This window comes from Polypterus senegalus, chromosome 2, assembly GCF_016835505.1.
Source record: "Polypterus senegalus isolate Bchr_013 chromosome 2, ASM1683550v1, whole genome shotgun sequence".
Lineage (NCBI taxonomy): Eukaryota > Metazoa > Chordata > Cladistia > Polypteriformes > Polypteridae > Polypterus > Polypterus senegalus.
The window spans coordinates 271,243,976-271,266,371 of NC_053155.1; positions in this window are offsets into that span (position 1 = coordinate 271,243,976).

The window sequence follows — 22,396 nt, forward strand, 5'->3', positions numbered from 1 at the left end:
GAAATTCACCATGCAGCTTTGTTAGTGAAATATTTTTCCCCATGATGCTTTGGGAAGCCAATATGACATCACAGAGCTGTAGCAGCTATGCATGCATCTTGTAAGATCAGTTCTGATCTGCTTCACACATGCGTGATATCACAACCCAATCGGTACTCCAGCCAGCTTTTAACACCACATGAATTTAAAGAAAAAAAAAACTTTTCTTTGGAGGGGTGCACTAGCTGACCATAATGAGAATATTATGAGTACTGTCTCTGGATATAGCTGTGCAGCACCGCATTGCTAATTTGCATGTACTGTATAATAAGCAATGTGTCACAACTACCAGTCAAAACAAGCCTTAAAGGAGCCCTCCCTCTTTCGCTATCAGAACACACAGGAGACCTTGTGAAATAATAATAACAAAAGATTTATTACCGTTTACAAGGCGTTTCTTTTTTCTTGAAGGTAAAAAAAAAAAGTGTGAAGCATCTGCACCAACATATGGGAAACCAAAAAAACTGTTCCAGTTTTCCCCAGAGCCAGTCCTCTGCTCCTGCTTCATGGCACAGCCATTGTGTGCTTCAAGATTGCAACTCTGTGAGCACAGTGATCTATATTTTTATTTATTGCTAATTTTTGACCATTATTTGCACTTTGTTTGTGGTTACTATTCTGTCTGTGTCTTTGTTGTTTGAAGCATGGTGGCACAGTGGTTAGCACAGATCACTTTTTTGCCACAATAACCATTCCAGCATAATTAGCAGACACTTCCCTAGCCCTCAGGGACACTTAAAAGACCACTTCACCATTTTTATCCACTCAGAGCTAGTTGGGTTCCTCCTTCCCCATTTACTTCAAAGGATTTTGTGGAGTTCGGCGAAGATCCCAAACATTTCTGTGATTTCACCAAACTCCCAGTTAGTCTATACATATTGATACAAACTTAATTTAATTGAAACGTAAATAAGCCACGTATCAAAAATTTGCTTTGCAAAGACTTAAAAGAGAGGGTGTCGTGAGACCATCTAACATCCAGTTTGACTACTGGACCACAGATATTCATATTCTGAGGCAATGGAAGAAAGCAGATCATTAGAGTTAGCCATGGAAAGGAAATTCTGCTTGATCTGTGGCCTGCATGCTGTGCTCTGGGTGTCTTATTATTAATTATCACTAGCTTACCACTCATCTAGTGGCACATGGTTCACTCAAAATAAGGTGCCCATGTAGCATGACACTTTAAAACTTAAATGCTACTGTTAATTTCATGTAAGGTGGTTGTTAGAGAACTGTACATTACATTTCTTTGAAGAACTGCTTCAAAAACAATCTTCCACTAATTAACTATTTTGAGTGCAAGTTAAAAACTTTCTAATACTTAATCAAGTATAATCATGTACTGTATAAGGTTAAAACTATATTATTTAGTAATTATAAAGGTAAAAGCAATACTTGCAGGCCACCAATTTATTTCTGTGAGTGCACCATTAGTTAATCTAAGGCAATTTTGGAAACAAGACCTACTAAGTATTATTTCAGATAACAAATGAAATTCAGCCATCAACAAGACATACTGTGCATACATTTGTGCAAAGCAGTGTAATTTCATTGTAAATTCTACATCACACCCGAAAAATATCCAATGTATAGCCAGGACAAAATCCATATTGTTGAAAATATCATCAGCTACTTCCCTTACTTGGTCATATGTTTGGGGTAAAAAATGTTTTTTGTCAAATGGATTTAGATTTACATTTATTCATAATCATCTAGTCCAGTGGTTTTGAACTAAGGGGACCACAGACCACTAGGGAGATGCATAAAGATGAATAAAAATAATACTGAAATAGCAACAAAATACTGAAATCTCTAAAAATTAAACTACAGCTGTGGTGTCAAATTTATCTTTTCAAAGTGGACCACCTAAACAGTATATCCAAAATAAGTTATATACTGTGCCTTAAAGACCTTGTTCAAGGTCCATTTAATTTATAGATTGTATCCATATATAATTTAGGAAGATCACATTTATACCTGACATTAATGCGTCTCCAGTGTCCACTCTTGTTTATTTGCGCCACACAGTGCAGCACAGTTATTAACTTGTTGTCATGGTTCAGCAAGCATATTCCCTCTGATGGTGTTCTAAGTTGTGTTTCTTGTTTGTTTTGTATGATTTGGTGCCATTAATTTTGTATTAAGGTTTATTTTGTTTATTATGTACATTTTTCTTTGTGTTCATTTGTCCTTGTTGCTTTTGCTTTGTGGTCTGGGGCCACCTGGTGTTCACCAGTATTTATGAGAGGGCCTCCCCATGATTCCTCACAGTTTATTGAATGCACTAGGGAGAGGAGAGTTCTTGTGAGTTTCTGTGTCATTGCTATGGCCTATTGATTTTCTGGATTTTCGATCCTCTGCTTTGTTTTTGACCTTGCTTCTTGGGTTCTGTTTTGGAATTATGCTTTCTGATATTTTTTGAAGTTCTGCTCCGTTTTGACCATGATTTTGAATTCTGTTTTGGGATTTTGGTTAGTTTGTATTTGCTTTGCCTATTCAGGCATCTCCTGTGTGCTTTTTGGAGCTTTGTGCTTGTGCAACCATTTTTGTAAAATAAACCTTTATTTTTATCAAGCTTTGTCTTGACCCTTAGGGTTTCTAGACTGGGTATTTTGATGGTGTTTTCCACTTCTAGTGGGCAATTCTGGAAGTGTTTTGGGCAACTGTGCTTTTGAACCCAAGCAACACTCAAAACACCTGTAGTTGGAATGGGAATGGTTTGTTCACAATGACCCAAAAAGAAAAAGTAAAAAGAAGTTAACAATGTGCACTGCCATTAAGAAATGTTGTACTTTAGAATGAAGCCAAGGATAGGACAGTCTTAAGAAGAAGATGCAGCTCAATGCCAGCTACTGCTGCTGCTCCATTCACTTCAAGTGTCACAACTGGCCACCCTCCTGTGACTTACTAGACTGCTGCCACCTCCTATATGATGGTTTGTTTTTTCTGCTGATGTGATTGTTGCATTTGGATAGAAAACACATTTCTCTTTCCATAGATGTAATAAAAAAACTTAATATCAAATTCATGGCAGGAATAACACCAGATGGAGCAACCATATGCTATGAAAAATCAGTTGTTATATTTTATACAGTACTACCTTGTTTACTACATTGCCTTATCTTACCTAAAATTAGATACAATTAAATTATGTGGTTATTTGAAGTGTTCAGCTCCTTTTCCAGAATTTGGTGCTCTCCTATAATAAATAAGTTGGGCTTCAGTTAACCTTTTTTATATATTTATATCTACAGCTTCTGTATATGTGATGAAATGCTTCATGCTGGGCTCTCTGTTCACAATGCTGAATGCAGTATGCGTCATAACAAAGAGTGCCTGCTGAGAGCAAAATGCTTTTCATCAGGAAGAAGCAAAAATTATGCTCACCTTAATAAAATTAAATAAATGCTTCTTTGGAGCGTCATCCAGTGCTGCCTTTTATACAGTTCTGGAATGGCAAATCTCTTCACTGAGCCCCAAACCACAGACAAAAAAAGGTGGACTCTGGTCCTAAAATAAAGTTTTATATTTCTTCAAATGTTTTCCAATGATGAACACAGCCAAATTACCACGATACACACTGGCTTCTCACTCTGACTCCCTGAGGTGATATGGCTGGCTTCTTTTAAACCGGATCCAGGAATGCTTCAGGTGTTGTAGCACTGGTCATCATCACCCCAACAGTGCTGCTCCTCCACACTACAACTCCCATACAACCCTATGGGAATCGTAACTGTGACTAACCTGGAGGGACACTGTCGCTTATCATGTGGGGGGTTAAACTGCCTCTGACATCCATTATTTGCCCAGTTCATCCATTATCATTTTACCCCAACTGGGATAAGGATCGCTAGCCATCTTGGTCAGGTTGCAGCTTCTTCCACAGAGTCCTTTCATTATGGCTTATATACTGTATTTATATACTATAAAATAAAAAAATCCTGGAAAGGAAAAGCAGGGCAACGAGACGTGATCTTCTCGGAAGTTCTCGGAAGACACTTAAAAGACCCGCGAGACACAAACAATATCATATAAGAGCACGGCCAGCAAAACACTCAGTTGTGTAAAGGCACATAGCACACACAGATCCTGTGCTCTCAGCACATATAAAGTGTATAAGGACAGTACGTCCTAGATGAAACGCCAATGACTAAGCAAAGAAGAAAGAGCAGCGTGGAAAAAAGAGACCCAAAAGCGTTGGAGAGAAGGCAGATAAGAGATTATGAAAGCAGTGGAATAGGAAAGGCTCAAACAAACGATGGCGCGATACACATGCAGAGAAAGGTAAAGAATATGAAAGTAGTAAAATTCGAAAGTATTGTAGCGTCCTAGCCAGGTTGAAGCCTTTTTTGTTTTAAGTGACTGTTAGGTCCAATTGAGGGAGGGCGGAGTACAGCACAGAAGACTGATAGCGGGGTATTGATTGATGCGGTAAGGGGCGAGACCCGGGGGATGAGGGGTTGGGGAGGCTTCTAGAAAGTTGTGTTTCGGGTTACGAAGTCGGCAATTGTTCAAGTAAAACTTTTGTAAAACTTTATTATGTCAGTCGCTACAGTATCAAAAAAAAGATAGTAAAGATCGCATTAGTGCAAACAAAAGGAAATTAATCATCAGGACCAGGTGTAATTGAAAAAACAGCAGGACAAAGCGAGGTCAGAAATAAAAGGCAAAGAGCAGAAAACAAAATCTTTTTGCCTTCGCATCATTCAATGCACAAAACGTAGATTTACACAATAATGGACCATACGCTATTAAAATCTGTGGTCCCGCAACAGTTAGAGCAACGACAAGTTTAATTTCAAAGAAAACATAATTCGGTCAGGTGTATATTGATCACAGAGAAGCGATGCAAATTTTAACAGGCAAAAAGAAAGGTAATGTACAGTATACATTCTGCGAGTAACATTAGACACCAAAGTAGATCGTGATATGCCATTCGTATTCAAATGTTTACATTTTCCTGTGAGAATAGCTTTTGCTATGACAATTAACAAATCACAGGGACAAACATTAGAAAAAGTCGGATTATTTATTAGAGAAACAGAAATAATATTCACTCATGGGCAGTTATACATTGCGTTGTCACAATGTATCTCCAGAATCATCGGCGAGCTGAGTTGGGAGTTAGGGTGGCTAAGTGTCTGGGAGTGGAGTATTGGATTATTATTTATGAGAATTGTGGAGAGGAGCGTGCTTTGTGCACTTTATTATTTTTGCCTGGTGTCTGACGTGTGATCTGAGGGTGCAAGGGAGCGAGAAAGCCCATAAACTGTCACTATATATATATATATATTGTGAGACTTGCCCGGACACCACCAGTCGGAGACCACATCTTTATAAAAAGTCACACGTTTATTACTAACAAGAATAAAGTCCAAAACACCACACAATGCACTCAGTAATAAATCTCCCCAATGAACCTTCTTTTCTCAGTCTTTAGCCGCCTCTACTCTTCTCCTGGGAGCTTTGTCCTGCTCCCGCTCCCGACTCTAGCTCCCAGATTACTGGGAGGCGGCGCCTTTTATTCCCGCCCGGATGTGCTCCAGGTCGCCGATGACGATCTTCCGGCAGCACTTCCTGGTGTGGCAGACGTGCTGCTCTTTGCCCCGGAAGCACTCCGGGCATTCCTGGCAGGTTCCTTAGCCATCTTGTCAAGTGTGGCGGAAGTAATGTTCTTCCGGGTTCTAGGATGCTTAAGGCACCCCCTGGCGGTGGCCACGGGTCTCAACGAGTTGGAAAGTCTCTCCTCCTCTCCCGTGGTCCTCTCCTGCTCCAGTGCGGTTGTGTCCTCCTGACCCGGAAGCTTTTACTGCCACCTTCCGGACCTTCTAGGTGTCCTGGCTGGGTAAGAACCCCAGCCGTCTGTGACACTGCCCTTCCGCCAGCGAAGACTTGTTGGTCGAAGCGGCCTGTCCCACGAGGGCATATTTTGCCCGAAGCGGGCGTAACTTGTCGTCTTCCAGGGCCTGTTTCTATAAAAAAGAAAAGAGACACAGGGGCAGAGACGTGGCGGATCCTTCCCTTCCTCTAGCGACGCCATCCCAGCTTTGTGGTTTGGATTGGCACGTCCCAGGCAGTAACACGGTTCCAGGCAAACTCCTCCGGACGCATCAGTGGCTGTGCCTCCCGTTTTCCCTCCAGCGACGACGAACGCTGGGGAATCCCCCTCTCCACTGCCTTGGCTGGCATTTCTCACCCCCAGCCGGTGGAAGATGGTACTTTGGTGAAGTTCTGACGGCCTCAGGGTGACTCGCAGAAAGTCCGCGGTGCAGGTGTTGACCGTTTCCCTGCGGTACGTGTGTGTGGCCGACTGAGGTCCCGGGCAGCTCACAAAAATTTTATTTAAGGGGTTCCCCGTCTTTGAACAGACAGGAAGTCCCACGTTGGGCGCCATTGTGAGACTTGCCCGGACACCACCAGTCAGAGACCACATCTTTATAAAAAGTCACACGTTTATTACTCACAAAAATAAAGTCCAAAACACCACATAATGCACTCAGCAATAAATCTCCCCAATGAACCTTTTTTTCTCAGTCTTTAGCAGCCTCTACTATTCTCCTGGGAGCTTCATCCTGCTCCCGCTCCCGACTCTAGCTCCCAGATTACTGGGAGGCGGCGCCTTTTATTCCCACCCGGATGTGCTCCAGGTGGCTGATGATGATCTTCCAGCAGCACTTCCTGGCAGGTTCCTTCGCCATCTTGTCAAGTGTGGCAGAAGTAATGTTCTCCCGGGTTCTAGGAGGCTTAAGGCGCCCCTGGCGGTGGCCACGGGTCCCAATGAGTTGGAAAGTCTCTCCTCCTCTCCCGTGGTCCTCTCCTGCTCCAGGGCGGTTGTGTCCTCTTGACCCGGAAGCTTTTACTGTCACCTTCCGGACCTTCTAGGCGTCCCGGCTGGGTGAGAACCCCAGCCGTCTGTGACAATATATATATATATAATATATGAATATACACTGTACATAAATTTATAAATAACTTAACATAAGCATAATCTATACTAATAAAAGACAAAGCCCTCACTGACTGACTGACTCATCACTAATTCTCCAAGTTCCCGTGTAGGTAGAAGGCTGAAATTTGGCAGGCTCATTCCTTACAGCTTACTTACAAAAGTTGGGCAGGTTTCATTTCGAAATTCTACGCGTAATGGTCATAACTGGAAGCTATTTTTCTCCATTTACTGTAATGGAGTTGAGCTCGAAAGCCAGGGGGGCGGAGTTTCATGTGACATCATCACGCCTCCCGCGTAATCACGTGAACTGACTGTCAATGCAGTACATAGAAAACCAGGAAGAGCTCCAAAAAGCACTGAAGAAAGCATGCATTATATAATTGAGAAGGCAGCGAAACAATAAGAAGCGAGCGAGTGACATATGCAACCATATTCATGAGTGCGGCTACTTCGGAAACAAAGCACGGTGTAAATGTAAAGTTTAAATTAAGTTCATAGACAGGCTGCTGCTGGCATTTGTAACTTAGTGCCTGCCCATATAAGGCCGTCCGTCAGCGGCAATCCTATAGAAACACTGCCGCTAAATATTCATGGGTGAAGGACTGTGCTTATGCAGAGGAAGATGAGATGGTCAGGGCACAAACTCAGCGAAACTGCGAGAGAAAGTTTTAAGTGCCGGGTCTTAGCTAACATTAAATACAGCCAAGGACATCGCACGAGATGGCACCAGCACAGCTGGGAACCTTCGATGCATGTACACTGAGCGTCTCACGTGAACTGACGCAGTGCGCAGACAAAAAGCAACAGTTCCAAAGAGTGCTGAACAAAAACTGAATTACACAATTGAGAAGGCAGCAAAAAAATATGAAGCATCTGATACATACAAGCATATTCATAAGTGCAACTACTGCTGAAACAAAGCACACGGTGGAAAAAGTCAATGTCCTGCTAAAGGAAGACAGTGTAAAAAAAAACCTGTGCATGCAGTGTGTCACATCTTAGATAAAGAGGAAGACGAGCTGCTTATTGATGCAGTAAGAAACGAATCAATGAATGAAACCTGTTATTTTTACAACGATTGACAAACATGTAATGTAACTTGAACACAACACATCCTACAAATACTAACCTGATTGAAAGAAATAATGATAATCAAATCCTTGATGACAACAACACTCAATAACACTCACAAAACAATTACTGTATATTGACAATCATGTTACGTCATTTTTAAAATGTTCCCTTTTCTTTTTCATAACTTCTTTAATACACTACTTCTCGAGAGGGGATGCACTGAGTATGTACGCGCACTTCCCGATTCATTTTACCCTCGCATCCCCTTGGTTTGAGACGTATGAAAAAATATGCGGTTAACGCAGAATCATGTTACGTTATTTTTAAAATGTTTCCTTTTCTTAGCACAAGCACAGCTGAGAAGCTTCGATGCATGTACTCCATAACGCGTTAAAAAAATAATGCATTTAATCACACTTTCAATTCCAAGCAAAGAGGAACTTTTGTCAATGCGTGATTTCCTGGTACATCGATTACATTGAGGCACACATCAGAGCTACAAAAATGTTAGAGTCGGAATAAAGCGCGTTCCTACGACTGATCGGAGTAAAATTTCATTTCAAAGTCTACCCGACGGAGGCCTTGATAAAAGCATGGTTTTGTGCACACTGAAAAGCAAGCAAAATTAGATGCATTACAGAAAGCGGACTTTGTGGCTCTTACTGGGGATCATTGGACTTCCGTGACCGTTAGTAATTCTAAATACATCTAATTACAAAATGTTCAATGATCACACTGTTTTAGCCTAATGTACAAAATAATTTTGGCTAGGGTTACTCAAAATTTAAAGATTAAGCTGGTCAAATTACCTTTTATGTTTCTGACTTATTTCTTTAAGAAGAAAAACTGCACACTATGTTGAAATTTTGGTTATTATTATTTAAAGACAATACCATTCTGAAAATGTACTTAAAGTACTTAAAGAGCTTGGGTTTACAATATTCATGTCCATATCTATTATTTGATTCTGTCGCCCACTAAAACCCCTTTAAATTTAAAAAAAAAATTTGCGATTTGGGGCAAATGTGATTACCATATGATTAATCTAGATTAATTATTACGCAGCCTCTAATTAATTAGATTAATTTTTTTAATCGAATCCCACCCCTAATATATATATGTAGATATGTATATGTATATATATGTATATATGTGTGTGTGTGTGTGTGTGTATATATGTATATATATGTATATGTATATATATATGTCTATATTTGTATATGTGTATATATATATGTATTTATGTTTGTATATGTATATATATATATATATATATATATATATATATATATATATATATATATGCCAGCAACACTCATATCAATGACAAAACAATTATATTAACAATCATGTTACATTATTTTTAAAATTTTTCCTTTTCTTTTTCATAACTTCTTTAACACACTACTTCTCCGCTGCAAAGCGCAGGTATTCTGCTAGCCTGTACTAATGAAAGGCAAAGCACTCACTCACTCACTCACTCACTCATTGACTCATCACTAATTCTCCAACTTCTCGTGTGGTTGGAAGACTGAAATTTGGCAGGCTCATTCCTTACAGCTTCCTTACAAAAGTTGGGCAGGTTTCATTTCGAAATTCTACGCGTAATGGTCATAACTGGAAGCTATTTTTCTCCATATACTATAATGGAGTTGAGCTCGAAAGCCATAGGGGGCAGAGTTTCGTGTGACATCATCACGCCTCCCAAGAAATCACGTGAACTGACTATCAACGCAGTACGTAGAAAACCAGGAAGAGCTCCAAAAAAGCGCTGAAGAAAACATGCATTATATAATTGAGAAGGCAGCGAAACAATAAGAAGCGGCGAAAGTGACATATACAACCATATTCATGAGTGCTGCTACTTCGGAAACAAAGCACGGTGTAAACCTAAAGTTTAAATTAAGTTCTTAAGTTCATAGACAGGCTGCTGCTGGCATTTGTCATGCCCACGGGTAATGCGGGATACAAGTTTAATGAGAGGACACAGGATATAAACGAGAGTTTTGATCACTTTGTAACTAAGTTAAAATTGCAGGTGAAGGGCTGTGCTTATGCAAATTCTGAGAGACTGTGTTTGTGGGGGATTGACAGTTAAGGCGGGTGGGGGAGTCACATCATCATCTTCCCTCCTATTCACCTCATTTCGCTCTAAGCTGAGCTCCGCAGCTAACCCAGTCTTACGGAAGCGACTTTGTGACGCTGCCACCAAATACTCACAGAAAAATCCACAAATTAATACACATGTTGTCTCTAGAGTTTCTCCACACTGAATCCTCCAGGCACTACTTACAAAAGGTTACATAGACAATTGTGTTACGTTATTTTTAAAAATGTTTCCTTTTCTTAGCACAAACACAGCTGAGAATCTTCGATGCATGTGCTCCATAACGTGTTAAATAATGCATTTAATCACACTTTGAATTCCAAGCAAAGGGGAACAATGCGTGATTCCCTGGTACACCGATTACATTGATCAGCGCTTCCCGATTCATTTTACCCTCACACCCCCTTGGTTTGAGAAGAAGTATGAAAAAATATTTTATGAAAAATCGATACTTTATTCGCCATCAATAATTGTTTTGGTAAAGCCATACTCAGTGTAACCCTCCTCCCATTTTATAATTTTGCCGCCACTAGCCATGATTAAATGAACGGCGTGTGCTGGCTTGCGGCTCCTGCTGCGTGTGCGCGCTTCAGTGCGCTGTGCTGTGCAGTCCTGCCTGACTGCTTGCCTGTAGCTGCGTCGGGAGCGCACACTCCGACGCCGCTGAGCCGAGAACCGTGCCCCGCGCTGTTGCGCTTCACTATGCCGGGTCAGCAAGAGTAAATAACGCAGGTTCCGACCCAAATGGATGGGCCGGGATCCTCACGACTACGCCAGTGTGATAAAGGCGCTATATAGCGCCCGACCCGGCACAGACTACACAGAGGCACACTCAAAGGGCTTTTTATTTTCTTCAGTCGTGGGCACACGCCTTCCCCGTGTCCCACAGGCCCAACACAGTCTAAAGCACAAAATAACCCACACAACCAAACGCTTCCTGGCACCACCACTCCTCCCAGGCAACCTCGTCCTCTTCCTCCCGATACAATAACACTGTCCGTCTTGAGAGGCGCTGCTGTTTCTCTAATATTATAAATAACAATGCTAGTAATCCCAGAGTCTTATTTTCAACAATTGACCGTCTGTTAAACCCAGGTAACACAAAGGAATGCCCCCAGAATACTTCCAGTGAAACCTGTGAGAACATTGCTGTATTTTTCACTCAAAAAATTAATGATATTAGAGATAACATAGTATATCTCCCCAACACTGCAGAACCTCCAAAGCCCTGGTACTCCGTTATAAACAAATTGAATGCTTTCACCAGGATAGATTTACCTGAATTACATAGTATAATCTCTCAACTGAAACCCTCCACCTGCGTCCTTGATCCAATACCAACCAGGTTTTTCAAAGAAATATCAGGCGTTCTAATTGACAATATTCTGGACATAGTAAATTCATCATTAGATACGGGGGTCTTTCCAGACTGTCTTAAGACTGCTGTAGTTAAACCCCTTCTTAAGAAACATAATCTTGACCCTCTGCCTTTGAAAATTTTAGACCCATTTCTAACCTACCCTTCTTAAGTAAAATTCTAGAGAAGGCAGTCATTATGCAGTTAAATGACCACCTAAATAAACATGCTATTCTTGATACTTTTCAGTCAGGCTTCAGAACAAATCACAGTACAGAAACTGCACTTGTTAAAGTAGTAAATGACTTGCGGGTAAATGCAGACAGAGGCCATTTATCTGTTCTCATCCTCTTAGATCTGAGTGCTGCATTTGACACCATTGATCATAATATTCTTAGAAATCGCCTTAGTCAATGGGTGGGCCTCTCTGGCAGGGTCTTAAATTGGTTTGAATCCTACCTGGCAGGGAGAAAATTCTTTGTGAGTTGTGGTAATCAAATCTCAAAGACACATGATATCCGATATGGTGTTCCACAAGGCTCTATCCTGGGTCCGCTGTTATTCTCAATCTACATGCTTCCGTTAGGTCAGATTATCTCAGGTTACAACGTGAGCTACCACAGCTATGCTGATGACACACAGCTGTACTTATCTATAGCACCTGATGACTCCGACTCTTTCGATACACTAACACAATGTCTTACTGGTATTTCTGAATGGATGAATAGTAATTTTCTCAAACTAAATAAAGAGAAAACTGAAATTTTGGTAATTGGCAATAATGGATTCAGCGAGGTTATCAGAAATAAACTTAATGCACTAGGATTAAAAGTTAAGACGGAAGTAAAAAATTTAGGGGTAACTGTTGACTGTAATCTGAATTTTAAATGCATATTCATCAGACCACTAGGACAGCATTTTTCACTTAAGAAACATAGCTAAAGTTAGACCTCTTATATCATTGAAAGATGCTGAGAAATTAATTCACGCTTTTGTTTTCAGTAGACTAGATTACTGTAACGCACTCCTCTCAGGACTACCCAAAAAAGACATAAATCATTTGCAACGAGTGCAGAATGCAGCTGCTAGAATCCTAACTGGGAAAAGAAAATCCAACACATTTCTCCAGTTTTGATGTCACTACACTGGTTGCCTGTGTCATTCAGGATTGACTTTAAAATACTGCTTATGGTTTATAAAGCCTTAAATAATCTCGCTCCATCTTATATATCGGAATGCCTGACACGTTATATTCCAAATCGTAACCTTAGATCTTCAAATGAGTGTCTCCTTATAATTCCAAAAGCTAAACTTAAAAGAAGTGGTGAGGCGGCCTTCTGCTGTTATGCACCCAAAATCTGGAATAGCCTGCCAATAGGAATTCACCAGGCAAATACAGTAGAGCACTTTAAAACACTGCTGAAAACACATTACTTTAACATGGCCTTTTATAACTTCACTTTAACTTAATACTGATACTCTGTATGTTCAATTCTTCATAATAACTATTCATGGTGGCTCTAAAATCCGTACTGACCCCTACTCTCTCTTCTGTTTCTTTTTCCGGTTTCTTGGTGGTGGCGCCACCACCACCTACTCAAAGCATCATGATGCACCAACATTGATGGACTGAAAGCCAGAAGTCTACGTGACCATCATCATCAGGTCCTTCCATGAAAACCCTAAATACAAAGAGGACTGTTTGACTTATGTTAGGTAGATTGCCCAGAGGGGACTGGGCGGTCTCTTGGTCTGGAACCCCTACAGATTTTATTTTTTTCTCCAGCCTTTGGAGTTTTTTTGTTTTTCTGTCCACCCTGGCCATCGGACCTTACTCTTATTCTATGTTAATTAATGTTGACTTATGTTTATCTTTTATTGTGTCTTCTATTTCTCTATTCATTTTGTAAAGCACTTTGAGCTACATTTTTTTGTATGAATATGTGCTATATAAATAAATGTTGATTGATTGATTGATTCTGGCCTTGATTGCTGGGAGGCAGGCCCTTTTATACCCCACCGGAAGTGTTCCAGGTGCCTGACCTGGAACACTTCCGGGTGGGGTATAATAATGGGGTATGGTGGGGCTGATAAACCATCCAGCGTGGTGGCTGGTTGTCCGCAGCACCCCCTAGCGGCCACCCTATCTCCCAACCGGGCTGCTGTGGTGGACTCCATGTCCCATGGAGCCATGGGGAAGATTGAGGAGGGATCTACGGCCAGGGAGGCTGCCCCCAAGCGCCCCGGGGAAGGTACTGCAATGTCTTTGATGGCTCCCCCGGGACGTATGCAGCAGAGGCGTCCCGGCCGGGCATGGGACCCGGCTGTCCGTCACAACAATTAACATCAAAGGAGTAGATATCGACAACAGATGGGTGGTCCCTTATAGTCCTGTGCTGTCCCGCTTCTTCAATGCTCACATCAATGTCAAATTTTGCAATTTAGTAAAATCCATCAAATACATCTGCAAGTATGGTAACACGGGAAGTGACCAGGCAGTATTTACAATACAAAATCAAAATGATGAAGTATCTCGATACGAAGCTGGTCGTTACATTAGTAGCTCTGAAGCAGCCTGGCGCATTTTCTGTTTTCCCATTCACAAACGTTTCCCTCCGGTCGTTCATCTTGCTGTGCATCTTGAGAACGGACAAAGAATTTATTTCACAGAAGGCAATGTTGCCGATAAAGTACACAATCTACCACAAACGACCCTTTTAGCGTTCTTTGACCTTTGCAAGCACGATGATTTTGCTAGACAACTTCATTATAATGAAATTCCATCATATTATGTGTGGGCAAACAACATGTTTCGTCGAAGGAAACAGGGCAACCCTGTACCAGGATATTCGGGAGTGAAAAAGGATCATGTACTGGGATGGGTCTACACTGTACACCCGAATAACTCTGAAGCTACCATCTTCGACTGCTGCTCAACAAAATCACAGGTCCCACATCTTTCAAATCTCTCAGAACAGTTGATGGTGTCCTACAAGCGACCTATAAGTCAGCCTGCAGGGCACTCGGTTTATTACATGACGATATCAACTGGGACGAGACTCTACAGGAAGCTACTCTATCTCGCTCACCTCAAAAGATCCGTGAACTATTTGCTGTCATGTTGGTGTTCTGCCAAATAGAAAACCCCTTAAACCTGTGGGAAAAACATAAAGACAGCATAGCAGAAGATGTTAGGAGACAGACTGAAAGAGATCATATACGAACAGAAGTCCACCAGCGGTTAAATTTGATCTATAACAAGTGTCTACACTTGCTTGAAAACTACGTCATTGCTATTGGAGGTCAATCTCTTCATCATTATGGTTTGCCTTCACCTTTAACAGAACTTGCACAACTTGCATCAAATCCTGAGTACTTGAAAGAGACATCTTACAACACCTCGCACTTGGCCAATATAGTAACAAATAACGAGCGGTTGCTAAATAGTGACCAAAAGTCAGTTTATGAGCAAATCATGAGCAGCGTTGTGTCTGCCACTACCACTGTGTTTTTCCTTGATGCTACAGGAGGAACTGGTAAGACATTCCTAATAAACCTTCTCCTTGCAAAAATCCGAGCAAAACGTAACATTGCCATAGCTGTGGCTTCTTCTGGCATTGATGCAACTCTTCTAGAGGGTGGCAGAACTGCTCATTCAGCTTTCAAACTGTCTCTGAACCTCAACCATACAGAATCCCCCATGTGTAACATATCAAAGCAGAGCAACATGTCTGAAGTGCTGCGACATTGTCAACTTATTGTCTGGGATGAATGCACTATGGCACATAGAGCAGGTATTGAGGCTTTAGACAGGACCCTCCAAGACATCCGAAACACCAACAAACTTATGGGAGGTTTGACAGTGTTGCTGGCTGGAGACTTCCGCCAAACCCTACCAGTCGTGCCCAGAGGAACAAGCGCTGATGAAGTTAAAGCATCTCTGAAATCTTCATACCTATGGCCACAAATCCATGTTGGTACTTTAAAAATAAACATGAGAGTTCATTTGAAAGGCGACAAAAAAGCCGAGGAGTTCTCTGCTCTTCTGATGAGTATAGGTGATGGCACCTTCATACAAGAAAACCGTAAAATAAATATTCCTACAAATCTCTATCTCTTCGTGAACACCTTACAAAGCCTTCTTCAAAATGTTTACCCCGATCTACGAAATCTACACCAAAATGACGTATCATGGTTAAGAGAGAGAGCTATCCTGACACCAAAAATTGACATGACTACGACTATAAACCACATTTTACTTCAACAACTACCTTCACAATCAAAAACATATCAATCTGTTGATTCAGTTGTAGAAGTAGAAGACGCGGTTCATTATCCAGTAGAGTTTCTGAACATTCTAAATCCTCCAGGCACTCCTGAGCATAATCTCATCTTGAAGGTTGGGGCACCAATAATGTTACTGAGAAACTTACAGCCACCGAAACTTTGTAACAGCACGAGACTTCAGGTCACATCTCTACAAAACAGCAACTATTTTTACTGGCAGTGCCTCAGGTGACACAGTTTTTATTCCTCGCATCCCCGTTATACCATCTAATCTCCCATTTCAATTCAAACGCGTTCAATTTCCAGTAAGACTCTGCTTCGCAATGACAATTAATAAGTCTCAGGGACAAACACTACAAAACATTGGCATTGATTTGAGGCAGGATTGCTTTTCACATGGCCAACTGTATGTTGCATGCTCAAGAGTAAGCTCAGCACACAGCTTAGTCATATTACAACCGGAGGGGCGAACTGACAACGTAGTATACAAAGAGATCCTTAACAATTCATTTTTTATATATTTTACCTCACTCTAAAAATGTTTACTTTTTTCTTAATAAAAATGTTCAGGCAGTATTTCACAGCTGCGAAGCGCGGGTATTTTGCTAGTTAAATATATATTAGCTACAGGTAATAGAATACATTTTAAAATATTGGATATTTGATATCTCTTACAATAAGTACACCTTCATTATTCGCCATACACCTTTCTTCAGTATCCTCGTGTGGGTCAACCTGTCTTGGCCAGAGTTTCATTTCTCAGTAACGCTCACATAATATCTGCTTCTCAGACTCTGTCATTTCCAGGCACTCCTGTCCACTTTTTGAGTACCAGCAGTCGTAAATGCCGTCAATACTATTCTTGCAAATGTTTCCCATTTTTAAAAGCAACTCTCAGCAATCCTTCTATATCTTTCCTGGCCCACCACTTGCTGTTTTGATTGCATTTGATTGAGTAACCTCAGCATAACTGACCAGTTACACCAAAGCATTATGTACAATGTGAGTGGGTGCCTGGATGTCAAGTTATAGTTAAGGACAAGACCACCACTACAATAACACTGGGCAGGGCAAAGACTTGCAGACACCTTCTAAAAACAGAAAGGACTCCACACTGGTCCTGGCTAAAAAGGTCCTGAACCTTACTGAGTGGGTAGGCTGGTGCACTTAGTCATCAGTCCTGTACCAAAAAGCACTAATTTTAACACCCATCTTTCTCTCTCTCTTTGACTCTAATATTTTGCAGAAAGAGGAAGGTCAAAACAATCAAAAATACATTTCCCTTTTACAAACCTTTAACTGTATGAATTAATTTCTTATTTTAAATAAGGAATTCCAAACAACAGAGAATTCAAAGAAATTTGCAATCCTCAAAAATAAAATTCAATATCAAAACAAATGAAAAGAGCAAAAGGTTAAAAAATGGACTAGAAAAGAAAACCAAAATCTAATCAATAAAAACAAAAAACAAAAGTCTTTAAATCAAATACAATATTCTAATTGTCATGATCTGTTTATTTACTTTTTTGTCTGCTACCATGTAATAGTTGTAAAGGTCAGCATGTCGTTCTTCTGATTGTCCAAGTTTATGGATACAATCAATAAAACCTACCATTATTTTGTGTGTTATTATTAGATCTCTGGTCTCGGTTTATTTCTTTTCTTTGACTACTACTTACATCTTTTATTTTGGCTGCGATTATATGATTTATTTTGATTATCGGCTTCCTTGATGTCAATGATCTTGAACTGCACATTATGTTTCACAAACTGGACCTTTTTTTTTACCATAACTTTATACTGACCTCAATTTGTTTCCTGATTCCCTCTCTAAATAAAATATCTGCTGCCCTCTTGCCCAGGTAGTACCCTAATAACAGCAGGAAAGGTCAAAACAAGAAAATTCAAATTCAATAATTGTCGAAATCATCAAACCAGATGAAAAGGGTGAAGCAGAAAGTAAAATTAAAAACACTAATATGAGAGCTAATGCCACTCCACTGTAAACATCTCAAAGATGGCCATCGGACCTTACTTTTATTCTATGTTAATTAATATTGCCTAATTTTATTCATCCATCCATCCATTTTCTAACCCGCTGAATCCGAATACAGGGTCATGGGGGTCTGCTGGAGCCAATCCCAGCCAACACAGGGCACAAGGCAGGAACCAATCCTGGGCAGGGTGCCAACCCACTGCAGGACACACACAAACACACCCACACACCCAGCACACACTAGGGCCAATTTAGTAACGCCAATCCACCTAACCTGCATGTCTTTGGATTGTGGGAGGAAACCGGAGCACCCGGAGGAAACCCACGCAGACACGGGGAGAACATGCAAACTCCACACAGGGAGGACCTGGGAAGCAAACCCGGGTCTCCTAACTGCGAGGCAGCAGCGCTACCACTGCGCCACCGTACCGCCCGCCTAATTTTATTTTTTAATTTATTTTGTCTTTTTTCTCTTTCTTCATCCTGTAAAGCACTTTGAGCTACATCATTCGTATGACAATGTGCTATATAAATAAATGTTGTTGTTGTTGTTGTTGAGGAGATAACTGAGGGCCTTAAAGAAGAAATTCTAAGAAAAAGGTCCAGAAAAATGTTTCAAATATAAAACAGTATAGAGACACAGGACAAAAATGGGAGCAGTGGTGTATGTCAAAATGAGCAAACAATTAAAACAACCAGAAAACATAAACACAACTCTACAGTCTGAGCATTTGTTCCGCCCTCCATCTGTGCATTCAGTGGCTTCAGGCATGGAGGCAGCTTTAAATCCTCTCTCTTCCGTCCAATCTCAAGAATCACTTCTGAGGTCAGAGTGGCTCTCCTTTTGTTCTACAGGAATCGTCCGAGAAGCCCCCTACCCCCCAGTGGTGTCTAGACACTTTTGAGCCTCCTATTAGACTTAAAGGGTCAAATCTCCAAGACAGCCCCCTCAGCTGCCTGCACTACATGGGGAATAGCACTTCCTTCATGTTCTCTTCTGTCACAATGTGCCATATAGCAAACAGGAGGCGTTACCCCGTAAAGTATGTTTCTAAGTCCTGAATATCAATTAGCTAAAGATTATGTAGCAAATATTAAAAAAAAAAACATTAATGGGATAATGAGACTGAAACTGTAAGACTTATCTGATTAATATGTAAAATGAACCAAATGAGTTTTGTTGGATGTTCATTCACCTGAAAAGCAAAAGCTTTGTGCATCAGTATCTTTACATGCTGCTGGTCTATGTAGCCAAGCATACAAGTATGAATGAATGCCCTTTAGAAAATTATACAGAATTATATTCAACTTTTAATATCATAAAAATGTGCAACTGAGTTAACTGAAAATAACCTTTGTGGATTTAACATGTGAAATGTTTCAAATGAGTGGCCATTCAGTCCACGGCTTATCTCAGTTATCAAATGGCTAAGTTATCCCAACAGTTGTCAAGTTTTTCACTTCACCTACATGATTCAGTAGTTTTTTGCAGATTCTCATGCCCGCTTTACATGTGAAAGTGTGCTTCTTGACTTCTGCCTTGCATTGGCTTCCACTTCATTCCAACTGTCTTCTCGAGTATGTGACTATTTAAATGAAAGATTTCTGCTGAAACAATACTTAGTAGGCAGTGTGGAATAGTGTTTATGGCTTTGGATTTCAAACCCTGAAGTATGTTTGTTTAGATCCTACCACTGACTCTGTGTGACCATGAGCATGTCACTTCATCTGCCTGTGCTCAAATTGGAAAACAAAATGTAACCAATTGTATCTCAGATGTAAGGTGCCTTGGATAAAAGTTTCAGTCAAATAGTAAAACATCTGGCCAGAGTAAATATCAGACAATAAATCTCTTTACCTCTTTCATGGTAACTTAGCGTAAAGTTATATGGACATTCTTACGTTATTCATCCAGTTTACTCTTTGTTGTAAATGGGGACCAACAGGCAAGGGGCCTCATGTATGTTGCATACGCCCGTTTTCACACTCACTTCGAGATGTATAAAAATTAAACTTGGCATAAACCTACGCACATTATCATGGCAGCCTCACACCATGCGTACACATCATTCTGCTCAGTTTTGTAAATGGGAAGCTCCCAGCGTCAAAGCAGTGCTACCTTTCTTTTTTAGATTTGCATTCCTGACACAGGCTTTATCAAGTACAACAAAATTAATTCCATATTGTTTGAATTTTTAAGGCACATGTTTGTAATCACTCTGTAACAATATAATGGTGCATGGAATGAGCAAACTATTCCATCTGTCATGGCTGATTTAGCATTGTTAGAAGACGTCGCAAATGGAAGCATTAGAAGAGAGTGCATATTTACAGATCAAACTGACTTCTTGTCCCATGATGATGACTGATTTCTAAGTCAATTTAGATTTTCAAGAGCTATCCTCTTGGAGCTGTGTGCTGTTGGAATACTAGGATGTTATGGTTGCTATCATTTTAATGATGAAATACATTAAAGTATGTAAATTAAATTTTACAGATTAACTGTTAATTTAAATAATGTATAATGTTAATTAAATTAATTAATTAAATATGTGAGGGCACGGTGGCACAGCGAAAGCACTGCTCCCTCGCAGTAAGGGGTCACAACCTGAATGTCCCTTGCCTGGAGTTTGTATGTTTTCCTGCTGGGTTTCCTGCACATGTTTCAGTTTCCTTCCTTCCTTTCAGTTTTCGCAAAGTGAGTACGAGCACACACATACCCTAGTAGCATCACTAAATCCCCTAACCTACATGACTTTGGAAGAAGACTGAAGCACACTGAGGAAGCTATAGAATTTTAATCAAATATGTTTAATTAAAACATAATCACTTTTACAATTTAATACAAGCATATACTTAAAGAAGTTGTAACAATGGATTATTAAAAGCATAAGGAAAAGGACTGAAGGTAACTTAAAGGGTTAATTAAACATGTCTTAAAGCTTGGGCACGTGAGGGTTGCTTTATTTTAAGAGGAACCATCAATATATTTAATAAGGTTACAATTAAGTAAATGAGTAAAAAACACCCTCTTAAAAAGTGAGAACAAACTAGTGAGAAAGCCCCTGCACCCTTATTATCGAGTGGTGATAAAATCAATAGAAAAACCCATAGGACACTCCTGTTAACAAAGTGATGTTCTGAATAATGGAAAAATCAACATGTATACGAAGATACTGGTGGCTGAAGTCGATTGGCTAAGATGATAGAGTTCTGCATATTAAGAGTCAGATGATGTGATATTATATAATAGTAATAGAAAACTGTAAAAGGGAATGAACTGGATTAATGATTGCTCACTCCATTTGTGGAATGAAAATTTTGAGGCTTGGTAACCTGGGCTTGTCTAATTTTCACAATTTTCTTGAAATCAGAGCCTAAAAACATTGTAGTGTGTTTGTACAACAAATGAGCAGGCACTTGGGGTATCATTTCCTTGCACATCGACCTGCCAAACATGAAATTTCACACCATTGCACTTCAGTTTTACACCCCCATGTGTCGACTTATTTTAAGATGAATACCGTGTGCATTTCATCGATTATGTACACTGTGTTTATCCGTTGAATGTGTAGTTACTGTCACGGGCAAATATGTTGGCTGGCAATATTAAAATTGCTGATAATGAAGGAAGATTACTGAACAAACACAGATAAACATGGGTCCCAAGGCCAAGGTGGTTGAGCAAAACTCCTTTAGTGCAATTTCAAGCAGTAAAAGATTGTTGCACAAGCATTGAAAAAACATGCAGTCATGCCAGTGCTGGGACACAAGGCTACTGGAGAGAAGTAATACTTTCACATGTGGTCCCCTGAAAGCAAAAATGACAAGAGCACGAGAGAGGGAGAGAATGGCACTCAGGGTAGAAGCTGGTACTGCTGCTACCTATAAGCTAAGAAAGAGGAAGACTCTTCACAGTCTTGCATGACACCAGAAGACCTCCAGGCTGCCAAATTAAAGCAGACAGTTCACATCTGGGATGGGTGAGACTCTATGACTGAGAAGAGAAAATAGGCCACTTCTAGATTGTGCTCTTTAAAGGCTATGCGTTCTTCAGCAGGGAAGGGTATGGAGAATCATTAGGGGGTTTCTAGACTGGAGTTTTTGGAGCCAAGCAGTGATGACCATGAATTGACTCCGGGGCTTGACTTTAAAGTGATGTCAGTAGGATCGTTTACTGACAGGTGGAAGATGCCAGGATCCTGAAAAAAGAGAGAGACAGAGTTTGAAAAGAATTTGATTTGATTTGGGAGGTGGTCACCCAAAAGATGAGCGCAATTATCTGGAGCGGCACGGGCTTTGTTTTCTGTTACAGTATTTTCCATAATACTTTCTTGTTATTTTGTGTTTGCCTTGAGTTGACTCTGCTATTCTCTGTGCTTTGCTTTATTAATAAATGTATCTGCTTTGACAAGACCTGTATCTCGGCATTATTGATGTTATTCTGGCTTAAGAAGATGTACCAAGAGGGTGCTTAACTTTCACAGTACCTTTCACTCTTTCACACCATAAACCAGCATATAAGCAATAATAGAGTTATGGTGCTATCTGTGGTTTGTTAAATGCTCAGTCCTGGTACTTGTA